This window comes from Nelumbo lutea, chromosome 7 (assembly GCF_056320005.1).
Source record: "Nelumbo lutea isolate HS-2025 chromosome 7, American lotus-T2T, whole genome shotgun sequence".
NCBI lineage: Eukaryota > Viridiplantae > Streptophyta > Magnoliopsida > Proteales > Nelumbonaceae > Nelumbo > Nelumbo lutea.
Genome location: NC_142690.1, coordinates 12,194,317 through 12,206,587, shown reverse-complemented (window position 1 = coordinate 12,206,587; position 12,271 = coordinate 12,194,317). Strand labels below are relative to the sequence as shown.

The 12,271-nt window shown below is 35.9% G+C and overlaps 1 pseudogene across 1 annotated transcript; it reads left to right on the top strand.

Moving 5' to 3' along the window:
• Positions 1–5,469: 5,469 nt before the first annotated feature.
• LOC148845130 (pleiotropic drug resistance protein 1-like) lies at positions 5,470–11,826 on the top strand (annotated as a pseudogene). The gene is made up of 18 exons (XR_016101742.1): positions 5,470–6,060; positions 6,155–6,243; positions 6,356–6,589; positions 6,678–6,731; positions 6,886–7,278; positions 7,378–7,659; positions 7,759–8,075; positions 8,159–8,319; positions 8,423–8,526; positions 8,604–8,736; positions 8,820–8,897; positions 9,021–9,118; positions 9,347–9,679; positions 9,778–10,068; positions 10,178–10,623; positions 10,720–10,891; positions 11,005–11,259; positions 11,341–11,826. The product of XR_016101742.1 is annotated as a pleiotropic drug resistance protein 1-like (transcript).
• Positions 11,827–12,271: the final 445 nt, after the last annotated feature.

Genomic DNA, 12,271 nt, shown 5'->3' with positions numbered 1-12,271 from the left:
CTTTTGAAAGTTCATTGAAAGCATGGTTGTAATTTCATTAGCTAGAAGAATTAATAAAAGAATCTGGATGGATCTGCTGACCACAAGATCCTACAGCTGTACATCGGAAACATCTGTACTTTTTGTTATAATTCATGATTGTGTTCATTGTAACAAATTTGCAACCTTACACTCCAAGACGATCCCTTTTATTTATTTCAAACGTGGGTGTCTTGTGACGGTAGATGATATTTTACCGTGCAATTTTGGTTGGGTTAGGTTGGGAGTTAAATTTTCAATGGACCAAGGCCTGAATTAAGCCCAACGCACGATTAATTTTCTTCAAATGGGCCAACCCACTTGAACCACTACCACCACTCTGTAACCAACAAAGAAAAGGATATATACTTCTAAATCACTTGGGGATTAATGATACCATTTTTTCTCTCTGTTCGTGTTGATAGGATGAATCAGTTAGATAAGAATGGGAATCATGGAGTTTATTAGAGAACTACTTATCACATACACGAAAGTTATACGATAGATAATTTTGGACCACTTTTATGTTGAATGTTAGCCGTTGGATGCAACTTTTCAGAGGATTTGAGTTCATCGTTGATGAGATTCAGAACCATTAATCGGACTGTCAACCATGGGCTTTTCAAAAATAGGTTCGGTGGCATTTGGTAAAACTGAACTCTCAACTCTGCGAAAGCAAAAATGGTTTGAATGTGGCTGTGGACACTAAATAACCAGTTCTCTTTTTTGCTTTTATGTCCTTAAAATGCAAATGCAGTTGAACTGTTTGAATATTTAAATGTCATAATATCTGAAAAGAGATTGTTTTACATATTTATCTGTATGAATTTATGAGCTATTTTTACGTGAAAGAAGAAGGAAAAAAAAAGAAATTTGGAAGAAAATGGTTTATTAATAACCCTGGCCGCTCCCCTCAATAAAGAGAAGCAAAAGAGAGAAGTAAGGTTTCGGGTAAGAATTAAAGAGTCATTTATGTCATATTAAAATCTGAGTGAGGTCACTCTTGCAATAAAGGGTTATAAAACACCTCTTACTCTTAGGCCCCGCTCGCTTTTTGGTAAGTTATTTATCTGAGTAAATGCAATTACTTGGGTATGTTTTTCCTAGGAAACACCTACCTGGGTAATTACATTTATCCATGTTTTTTTATTTTCTAAGTAAATAAGGTAATAATCATTTTATCCATCAAAATCTATTATTAAAAGGAACATTTTTGTCCCATTCAAGTGTTAGCAACTTTCCTCTTACCTGGGAAAATTATGTACCCACCTAGGAGATGGGTATCACTTATTTGGGTAAGTGATACCTAGAAAAATAAACTTTCCATAATCCCTACATAAATCTGAAAAATGAACATGGATTCTTGGTCAATGGGAACCAAAATTCCATTGACCAATTCCACCCCCCCCCCCTTAAAATCCAAAAAAAGAATACCCCCTTAGTTCTTTTAAAGGTGGATTTCAAGATCCATTTATTTCATTGCCAAGTTTTGCATGCCTTGCCAACAAACTACCTAAAGTCTCTCTTTCCCTCCCCTCACTTTCTTCTATTAATTATCTTTTGATAAATGTAACATATTCAAAACTAAGGATCTATTTGGTTTGAGGAAATATAGGTCCAAAATCGGAATGGCATTCCCTCATCGCCCTATACTGGGAATGAGAATCCATTCCAACCAAGTCTGATTCCAATTCCGTTTCTAGTCTGAACCAAACAAGTGAAGGGAATAAACCATTCTAATTCCAATTCCAAAGGATTATAATTATGATTGTAAACCAAATAGACCCTAATTATTATATCAAGTGGACCTAATTTACTTAATATATGTCAATTAAGTAAATTAGTAACTTATTAAATTTAACTTAATTAATCTAACATTATAAATTAATTAATCAGTTAAATTAACTTAGCCAACTTAAATTAACTAACAAAACCAAACTAACCTAATAAATATAACACAACTTAACTAGGGCTTGTTCATTTCCTCTTAACTCTTATCTCTTAAGAGGAATCTTTTAATTTTAAAAGAAAATTAGGTGTTTGTTTCCTCTTATCTCTTATTTCTTAAAGTGCAATCATACAATTTTTTGTTTTCCAATGATATCCCAAAAAGATAATAAAATACTCTCATACATAGGGTCAAAATATATATTTGATAATTTTCAAAATTCAAAACAATATTCTTTGCATGCAGAATTCAGAGGAAAGAAAAGTTCACCAATACCAATATACATCTTAATATAATTATTGCATTTTCAGATGTCAGACTTCAAAACAAACGAACAGGCCTTTAGTTAGCTGGATATGCATTAGGTATCTAGCCTCCCCAATTTGATTGGGTTGGGGATGGAGGGTGCTCTAGTGAAGACGAGGATGGGGATGAGGAATTATTAGGATACCTAATCAAGGACAGGAAGAAGATGGGGAGTGAAGTCCCCACAATTTAGATTACTGAATTTTCTTTTTTTAAGTAAGTAATTTCCCAAATCCCAAAGCAAACTTTTCATTAAAAATATAGGCCCCTAATCGAGAATTCCTCCCCATTGAGGATGGGGGTTCATTTTCCCCCTAGACAAGGATGGGGGGTTACTAAAATGGGAACAAGGATGGGAAGTATGGTCCCCACCGTGAGCTCTTCTCTTTGTCATTATTAAATTCTACGATGTCACTATATTAAGGCTGTGTTTGGTTTGAAAGAAAAGGTAAGGAAGGGAAATGTGAGAAAACCTATACAAGGTTTGTTAAGGTTTCCCTGCCTTTCCCTACCTTTTCTTTCAAAGCAAACACAGCCTAAATTAATCAAAAAATTATATATGTAATTGTAGTCAAATAATTAATAATTAATAATATATAATACCAACACATGATGTCATTTAAAACAAAATATTATTAAGATAAATTAAGAATATTAAAATAAGTATTAATAAATAATACTAAAACAAGTTAACAAGTATTAGTAAGTATATGTGTGTAATATTTCATTAGATATTTTAAATTAGCTATCAAATTTGAAATTATTATTTATAGGTTACACCTTAAATTCCACTTAAAATAAAAATAAATAAAATCTAACCAAAATATTAAAAAACTAACAAAAATAATAAAACAAAATATTTTTAAATTCAATTTAGAATAATAAAAATTAACAATAATTTATCTAATCATAATAAACATTAATAGAAAAATTAATACAAGTTTTTAGAAAAATACATAACCCAAAAATAATATTTGGGTTGGAATTAGTTTGGCTTTGCCCAATTAAAAATGTTGTAACTCGTAAGGATCCTTTAACAAATCCAAGTTAATGAAACATAACAAGTCCACCTAAAAGGTCCATTCAATGCAAATAAATAACAACACCTTAGAGATTCTCTTATGAGTTTTGTGTTCAGGCCCAATTCGGGTCCGGGCCCACATTAGGCTTGTAAATTTTAGGGTCGGGCTTGACTTAACACTTCAAGCCCAGCCCAACCTGTATATATTTAAACTTACACATTTTGTGTATAATGTATACATATGTATACATATTATTTTATATTATATTATATATTTTATATATAAATATTATAACATGACATGTATAATTTATATTATATGTAATATTTTATATTATATGATGTATAAAATAAGCTTATATGCATATTATGTCATTTAATATATAGATATGTAATGTTTTATATATGAGTGACATTGGCCCAAATCAGGCCCGGGCCTGTATAGACTTAGGCTAGGGCTTAAGTTTCAGGCCCAGAACCCCAGGCCTAACCGGGCCTGAGCCTAAGCTATAGCCCTTATCATAAGTGCAAAGCCCAGTCCGGCCCAACCCATGTCATCCCTAAGTAAATGACAAGAAAACCCCTCCCACAATATGACAAAGGTACATGTGTGAAGAGTTCATAACCCATCACATTTTTGCAACGAACTCATGCCCAAAACAAGTTCCAATGAACTTTGGCCTACATAAATTTGCGATGAGTTTTAGACATGCACAGACCCGTGATGAGTTTTGGATGTGTATGAACCTACAATGATTTCAAAGCTATTGCAGACCCACAGCAAACGTGAAATTATTTTACAACCAGGAATAAATATTAGATACACGTGCATTTTTAAATTATGCACGTGATGAGACGTTTTGTAAGCCTAATAAGAGCGTGCCAGCTAAGTAATGACGTTATGTGGATTATGAGAATTATCAAAAGAAAGGAAAGTTCGTCCCTGAGATATCTCGTAAGACACATGACAAAACCCTAGCAGTGTTCCCTGATGAATCCAATATTCCCTTTCCTAGTAGGAATCAAATGCTTTTGGCTCCATTCTTTCGGGACCTTATGATCTTTCCCTATAAATAGGGGTCCATCTCATAATGAAGTTATCATTCTATCATTTTCATTTGTCCTAACTTTTAGCCTAACTCCTGCATCCGATCTTCCTATATCCTTCAACGAAACCTCTGTATATAGCCTCACCACCACACTTACAGAATCAATTATAGATCAACCAAAAACTAAACCAATCCCTTCAATTTTTGAAAAATACTGAATCGATCAATTCGATCAATCGGACTTTTCAGCGAATCTGGATCTACTCTTCATATCAACCTCACAATTCATCCCAACCGCATATTGAAAACATCTCCCTACTAGTGTATTATTATTTCATGGGAGATGTTTCTAAAACATGGTGAAATGTGCATATTAAATCGGTGTGAGGAACAAATATCAACCCCTTTTCAGTTGAAATTAGAAATTACTCGATTTGGTTCGATTTTTTTATTTTTCAATTTTCCATGAACACCCTTATAAAAATTGGAAATACCATGGTATATTTGATTTTGAGAGTACGTATTACACCTAGGGTCAAACATGAATAAAATTAAAATTTTGAACATCTATATTTGTTCATAAAAGAACAGTCATCATTTCTTTGTATTTTGAGAGTACGTATTACACCTAGGGTCAAACATGAATGAAATTAAAATTTTGAACATCTATATTTGTTCATAAAGGAACAGTCATCATTTCTTTGTAGAAATCATAAATCTCAACACTAGCACTACATTTTTTTGTCAACATTGCTTTTTCACTCTTAGTTCTGAAAGAGAACTAATAAAATTCTGTTAGCCTATTTCACAGGTATCTAAGGGATGGAGGTCTTCAAGTGCGCATGATAAAGATGTCCACAGTCCAAACCTGTTTCTTGAAAAAAAACAGGGAAAAAAAATTAGAAACTTTGCAGGGAGGCTTGAGTTATTTTCCAATAAAAAAAGTATTCCGTTTTTTTTTTTTTTTTTTTTTTTTTGTAAAAGAGGAATAGATCGATAAAAAGCTAAAACAGTTGCAACTAACAAACGGCAAAAAGGTACCAAGAGTTTGTCACAGTAGTCAAATGCCAAAAGCATTTAGTCTGTGCGTATGTGTTACATGACTGGTATATAAAAAAAAGAAATCCTCTCTAACAAAAGCAATCAGAATGCTGATCAGTTCAAGTTCTTGACTCAGGCTTCTCAGAAGACTGCCATTGAAGCTCTGTTAATTGATCATGTCGGGATCAATGAGAAAGACGGAAGGAATCGAAGCGCTGAGGGCGGCGAGCCTACGGTCGTCGAGCTTACGGGAAGCAAGCCAGAGGATGTTTCGAAGTGGTGAAAGCATTTTTACGACATCAGCAAGCATTCGTAGAAGCAATGACGATGAAGAGGAGCTTAAATGGGCTGCACTGGAGAAGTTACCCACTTACGACAGGCTCAATGTCTCGCTTCTGAAGCTGGACAAGAGCAAGAGCGGGCACGATATCCAAGACCAGGTTGATGTTCGGCGAATTGATCTTGAGGCTCGACGAAACCTCGTTGACAGGCTTGTGAACATTGTTGATCATGATAATGAGCTGTTTGTGCAAAAGCTTCGTGAAAGGATTGACAGAGTGGGGATTACATTGCCAGAAGTTGAAGTACGCTATGAACATCTCAACGTCGGAGCAGAGGTGTATGTGGGTCGAAGAGCGATGCCAACGCTACTGAATTCCTCGTTGAATATGGTCGAGGTGAGCTTAGGAATATATAATGAAGGGCAGTAATGGTGAGTTCACTACCCAGATAAATGGGTTGGGTTTAATCAGTATTCATTTGGTTTGGCAGAGCATTCTGAGCTCCTTTATGATGTACAAGAGCAAGAAAAGGTCGGTTGGGATTCTCAAGGATGTGAGTGGCATCATCAAACCTGGAAGGTAATAAACGAACTGTTTAAATTAAATTCGTTTCCGTTTTATTCTGTTCCTCTGTAAGTGCGCCAAAATTTTAGCATCACAAGAAACCAACTAAGTTTCATTCATTTGACAGGTTGACTCTGCTTCTCGGCCCCCCTGGTTCCGGAAAGACTACCCTTTTGTTGGCTCTAGCTGGTAAGCTAGATAAGGGTCTCAAGGTAAACCTGAAAGAATGCTTGTGTTATGCATGCAGTGGTTATTGGGTTTCACTCTTTCAACAAATCTTGCAGATGTCCTTTCTGAACTTGCAAGAAGAGAGAAAAAACAATCAATTAAACCAGACCCAGATATAGATTTCTTTATGAAGGTAAACAAAATGACAAAAACAAAACATGCAAAGATACAAATTAATTTTCAACAAATGACTTAATGAAATCCTTTTATTTCTCTCTCAGGCAGCAGCTGTTGAAGGCCAGAGATCCAACATTATGACTGATTATACTTTAAAGGTGAGGAAACATGATTAATTCAAATTGAATATGTGCACATAGGCTTTCTGTTCATTAATGAATCACTATAAGGATGTGATCACCATGATTTTGGACTAACACAGACTGCAGTTATAAGATAGTCAACTGACACAAAGTAACCATGAACATACAGTTGCTTGGATTGGATATCTGTGCTGACATAATTGTGGGAGATGATATGAGGAGAGGGATTTCAGGAGGGCAGAAGAAACGAGTGACCACAGGTGAGATGATTGTGGGTCCTTCTACCGCTCTCTTCATGGATGAGATCTCCACAGGGCTGGATAGTTCAACAACTTACCAGATTGTCAAGTGTCTGCAGCATATAATTCATGTCTTTCATTCTACCATGGTCATCTCTCTCCTTCAACCCACACCAGAAACATTTGACCTCTTTGATGATATCATACTCATCTCTGAAGGCAAGATAGTCTACCATGGACCTCGAGATTCCATTCTTGAATTTTTTGAGATGATGGGATTTACATGTCCTGAGAGGAAAGGCATAGCAGATTTTCTCCAAGAGGTTTGTTTCCCTCTTCATATAGAAATCCAAGGGTATTTATAGCAATGATCTCCTTATCTGTTGTATTCATAATTAATTAGGAAGTATAATCAAAACCAGGTGACATCAAAGAAGGATCAAGAGCAATATTGGTACAAGAAGGAACAACCATATCGTTACATCCCAGTTGAGGAATTCTCTCAAGACTTTTGGTCATTTCATGTAGGGAAAGAACTGTATACAGAAATTTCCGTTCCCTATGACAGGTCCAAAGGCCACCCAGCTGCCCTTGTAAGAAAAAAGTATGGGCTTCCAAGAAAAGAGCTCTTTAAAGCATGCTTGGATCGAGAAATTCTTCTAATGAAGAGGAGTGCGTTCATCTACATTTTCAAAGCTGTGCAAGTATGAGGAAATGATCTTCCATCTAAGTATTTTCCTTATCCTTCAAACTGAAAAAGTTGTCAAACTAATCAATGCTTTATTTCCTTCTTTGTGTCATAGATTGCAGTAGTTGCCACCGTAACAATGACAGTCTTCCTACGGACAGAAATGGATCATAGCTCTCTACAAGATGGATCAAAGTACATGGGTCTCCTTTTCTTTGGACTGATCAACAACCTGTTTAATGGGCTTGCAGAAGGACAGATGACAATAATGAAATTGCCAGTATTCTACAAGCAGAGGGATGCCATGTTCTTTCCATCATGGATTTACTCACTTTCAACATTTATCACAAGAATTCCAGTGTCACTATTTGAATCTTCCATCTGGGTAATCCTTACCTATTACACAGTTGACTTGGCACCAAACCCTGGAAGGTGTTCTCTCATTTGATTAAATTTCAAGATTTACATCTTATTTCAGATTCTTCGGTCTGATACTATTACTATTTGCTTCCCAGATTTTTTTGCCAATTGCTTCTAATGTTCAACCTTCATCAAATGTCACTTTCCCTATTCCGTTTCATTGCGGCATTGGGACGGAATGAGATTGTGGCTAACACATTCGGAGCATTTGCTCTACTGATCATATTTATTCTAGGTGGATTTGTGGTTTCTCGAGGTACATGAACCTTCTCTTTTTGCATACTAGATAAAAGAAAAAACATCAGACTACAATTACTATTGTGTACTAAGTGTATTTCTTTATTAACTAAAAATCACAGAGGATATACATAAATGGTGGCTCTGGGGGTACTGGGCATCTCCTTTAATGTATGCTCAGAATGCGATTGCCGTAAATGAATTCCTAGCAAGTAGATGGGGCGAGGTATATCCTGGTTTTCAGTGGAATAAATAAGCAGGTTAAGATGTATAATAGTCAATAAAATCTAGCCTATTTTGCAGGGAGGGGAGATACTTCTGAAGCTGAGGGGATTATTTCCAGAACAAAAGTGGTTCTGGATAGGAAATGGGGCCCTCTTGGCATTCAACATTTTCTTCAACATTCTCTATACTGTCGCATTGGCATATCTAAACCGTGAGTAGAAAATCAATCCTGTATGTTGATTTCACAATCTGGTTGGTTTCTCTAAAACTTACTTTCTCCTATTGTCTTTTCAGCTCTTGGTAAGCCTCAAATATCAATAACTGATTCTGGTGAATCTATAAATGGGGAAAACAGAGATGTACAAGATTCTGGTATGCTATTATTTGTATTGTAGTAAAAATAATTAACCATTGTACAAAGAATATCTGTTTAGAATATGTCCTAGAAGGTTATATGCATTCTACACTTGAATATAATGTTATTGGTACTTTCAGGCAAACATAGTAAGACTCTGAGGAAAGGAATGGTTTTGCCATTTAAACCACTTTCCATGGCATTTGACAATGTGAATTACTTCGTCGACATGCCTAGAGTAAGTTTTCATGAATTGAACCAATTATTCCTTATCTAATGGATCTTTCATTCTAATACGCTATCCTATTGGGTAAAATGAAAAGAAATTGCTCAAAAAAGAGATGGTTTTCCCTGATAAAATGAAACTTTTGATTCATCTAACAAGAGAAAGATTTCCCAATTAGCAAAGCTAATCCTGTCTACAGGCAATAATATATTTCTCAAGTCATTTGTTGTGTTGATGCAGGAAATGAAACAGCAAGGGATACTAGAGGACCATCTCCAACTACTGTGTGGAGTAAGTGGGTTTTTTAGACCAGGTGTCTTGACATGTTTGATGGGAGTGAGTGGTGCTGGGAAAACCACCCTAATGGATGTACTTGCTGGACGGAAAACTGGTGGATATTTTGAGGGCTCAATCACCATATCTGGCTACCCAAAGAAGCAAGAAACTTTTGCACGAATCAGTGGCTACTGTGAGCAAAATGACATTCATTCTCCCAACCTTTCTGTTTATGAGTCTCTTCTTTACTCGGCCTGGCTTCGGTTGCCTGCAAAAGTGGATGTGAAAACAAGAGAGGTAGACTCCATTGAACCACTCTCAAATTTTTATAGAAGATGCTAAATTACTACCGTGAACTATTTATGCAATGAAAAAACTTCAAAACCATTATGCAGATGTTTGTGAAGGAGGTCATGGATCTGGTTGAACTAAACAATCTGAAGGATGCCCTAGTTGGCATTCCACGTGTTACGGGGCTCTCGACAGAACAAAGAAAGCGTCTCACCATAGCTGTTGAACTTGTTGCCAACCCCTCCATTATATTCATGGATGAACCTACTTCAGGTCTTGATGCTCGAGCTGCAGCAATTGTGATGCGAACTGTCCGGAACACAGTAGACACAGGAAGAACCGTAGTTTGCACTATTCACCAACCCAGTATTGATATCTTTGAGTCATTTGATGAGGTTTGATTTGAAAATGAATTATTCAACACAACACCCAAGAACAAAATTTTACACCAACTTTGAACTAATATGCCTCCTTTCTTATTGGTGAATTTGTTTTCTAGAACAGCTATTACTCATGAAACGGGGAGGACAAGTAATATATGCAGGTCCACTTGGAAAACACTCACAGGAGCTTATCAACTACTTTGAAGCAATTGACGGAGTCCCAAAGATATCTCCTGGAATTAATCCTGCAACATGGATGCTGGAAGCAACTTCAATAGCTTCTGAAAATCATCTTGGGGTAGATTTTGCAGAAATTTACCTTAACTCCACTCTCTATCAAAAAAACAAAGCAATAATAAAAGAATTGAATAAACCAGTCCCTGGTTCCAATGATATACACTTCAAAACCAGATTCTCACAGTCCTTCTGGGTTCAAGCAATGGCCTGTCTCTGGAAGCAACACTGGTCATACTGGAGGAATCCACAATACAATGCTGTCCGCTTTTTCTTCACTTCCATATGTGCTATACTACTTGGAAGCATATTTTGGAACATGGGAAGCAAAATGTAAGCATCCACAATAAAAAACTTCAAGTGGAAATCCCAATTAACTACTAACTCATTTTTCTCATCCATATTGATTTCTTATGATGAATATGCCAGTGAAAAGCAACAAGATTTTCTCAATGCCATGGGATCCATGTATGCTGCAGTTGTTTTCCTAGGTTTCAGTAATGCAGCATCCGTGCAGCCAGTAGTAGACATTGAAAGGAGTGTTTTCTATAGAGAAAGAGCTGCAGGCATGTATTCTGCTCTTCCATATGCCTTTTCCCAGGTAACATGAATCTGCAAAAACTTATTTCTCTAGCATTAAATGACCAAGAAATGTCATGCTACAGTCAATCAAAAGTGATTATTTAAACTTGGTACAAATTGTGAATTGTACAGCTAATGATGGAGCTCCCTTACACCTTTGTGCAATCCGTCATATATGGACTAATTGTCTACTCCACTTTAGGCTTCCATTGGACAGCAGCTAAATTTTTGTGGTTCTTCTTCTTCATGTTCTTCACTTTCCTCTACTACACATACTATGGTATGATGACCGTCGCATTGACTCCCAATGCCCCATTTGCAGCAATTATGTCTACAGCATTTTATGGATTTTGGATGATCTTTGCTGGATTCCTGATACCCAGAGCTGTGAGTGGTAAACCATATAGCTTTTTACATTTCCTTTATGTTTTTGTTCAAGTTGTTTAACCAATCACTTGCAATTTACAGAGCATCCCTGTTTGGTGGAGATGGTATTATTGGGCATGCCCTGTTGCATGGACGCTATATGGTTTAGTGGCTTCCCAATTTGGAGATATCACAACAACCATGTTAACATATGAAGGAATTGAAGTCCCTTTAAAAAATTTTCTAAGCACTTATTTTGGTTTTCACCATGACATGCTGCCAATTGTTGCCTGTGTAACCGTTGGCTTTGCAGTTCTCTTTGCCTTTGTATTCGCCCACTCTATACACTTTCTTAACTTCCAAACCAGATGAAGATTCATTTATACAAAATTTGAATTGTTGGCTCCCAAACTAGATTAGAAAACGAATTCAAGAGTTAACATATATCATCATTCTTGTCTCTAATTCATAGCATTATATTTAATTTTTATTGTGCTTATTGTAATAAGTCTTTGTTGAAAAGCATCAAGTACCAAATTTTTGTAATTATACGTTCAATAGGGGTGTAACTGTTCATTATGCATTTTAGTGTTGAGTTTGCTTTGTTTTCAACTTTTCATCCCTATTGTGGAGTGGCACGTACTTTGCACAACCAGAAGCAGATAGATTGCAGTTGGTGGTAATTATGGATAATAGTTACTTAGAATTGTACTATTAATCCACACCTTTCACATTATGTTGCTGCATTCTTTTGGCAGCCTCTTGGATTAGCCATGACCCTAAATCAATTTAAAGTATGATGAATGTGACTCTTTTTTCCAACAGTAAAACTCTTTATTTTCCCCCTTTTGAAACATCTTTAGCCCTAAAACAAATGCTTTTTGGGATGCATCAGAGTTATAGGAAATCTACCAGTTTTTCCTATGCCAGCCCACAATTTTTTGAGTCTTTCTTATTTTTATTTCTACTTTATTTGGTTACCAATTTTATTAGTTTCCCACAGCATTTTCCTGTTAAGATCTGAAAACATCAT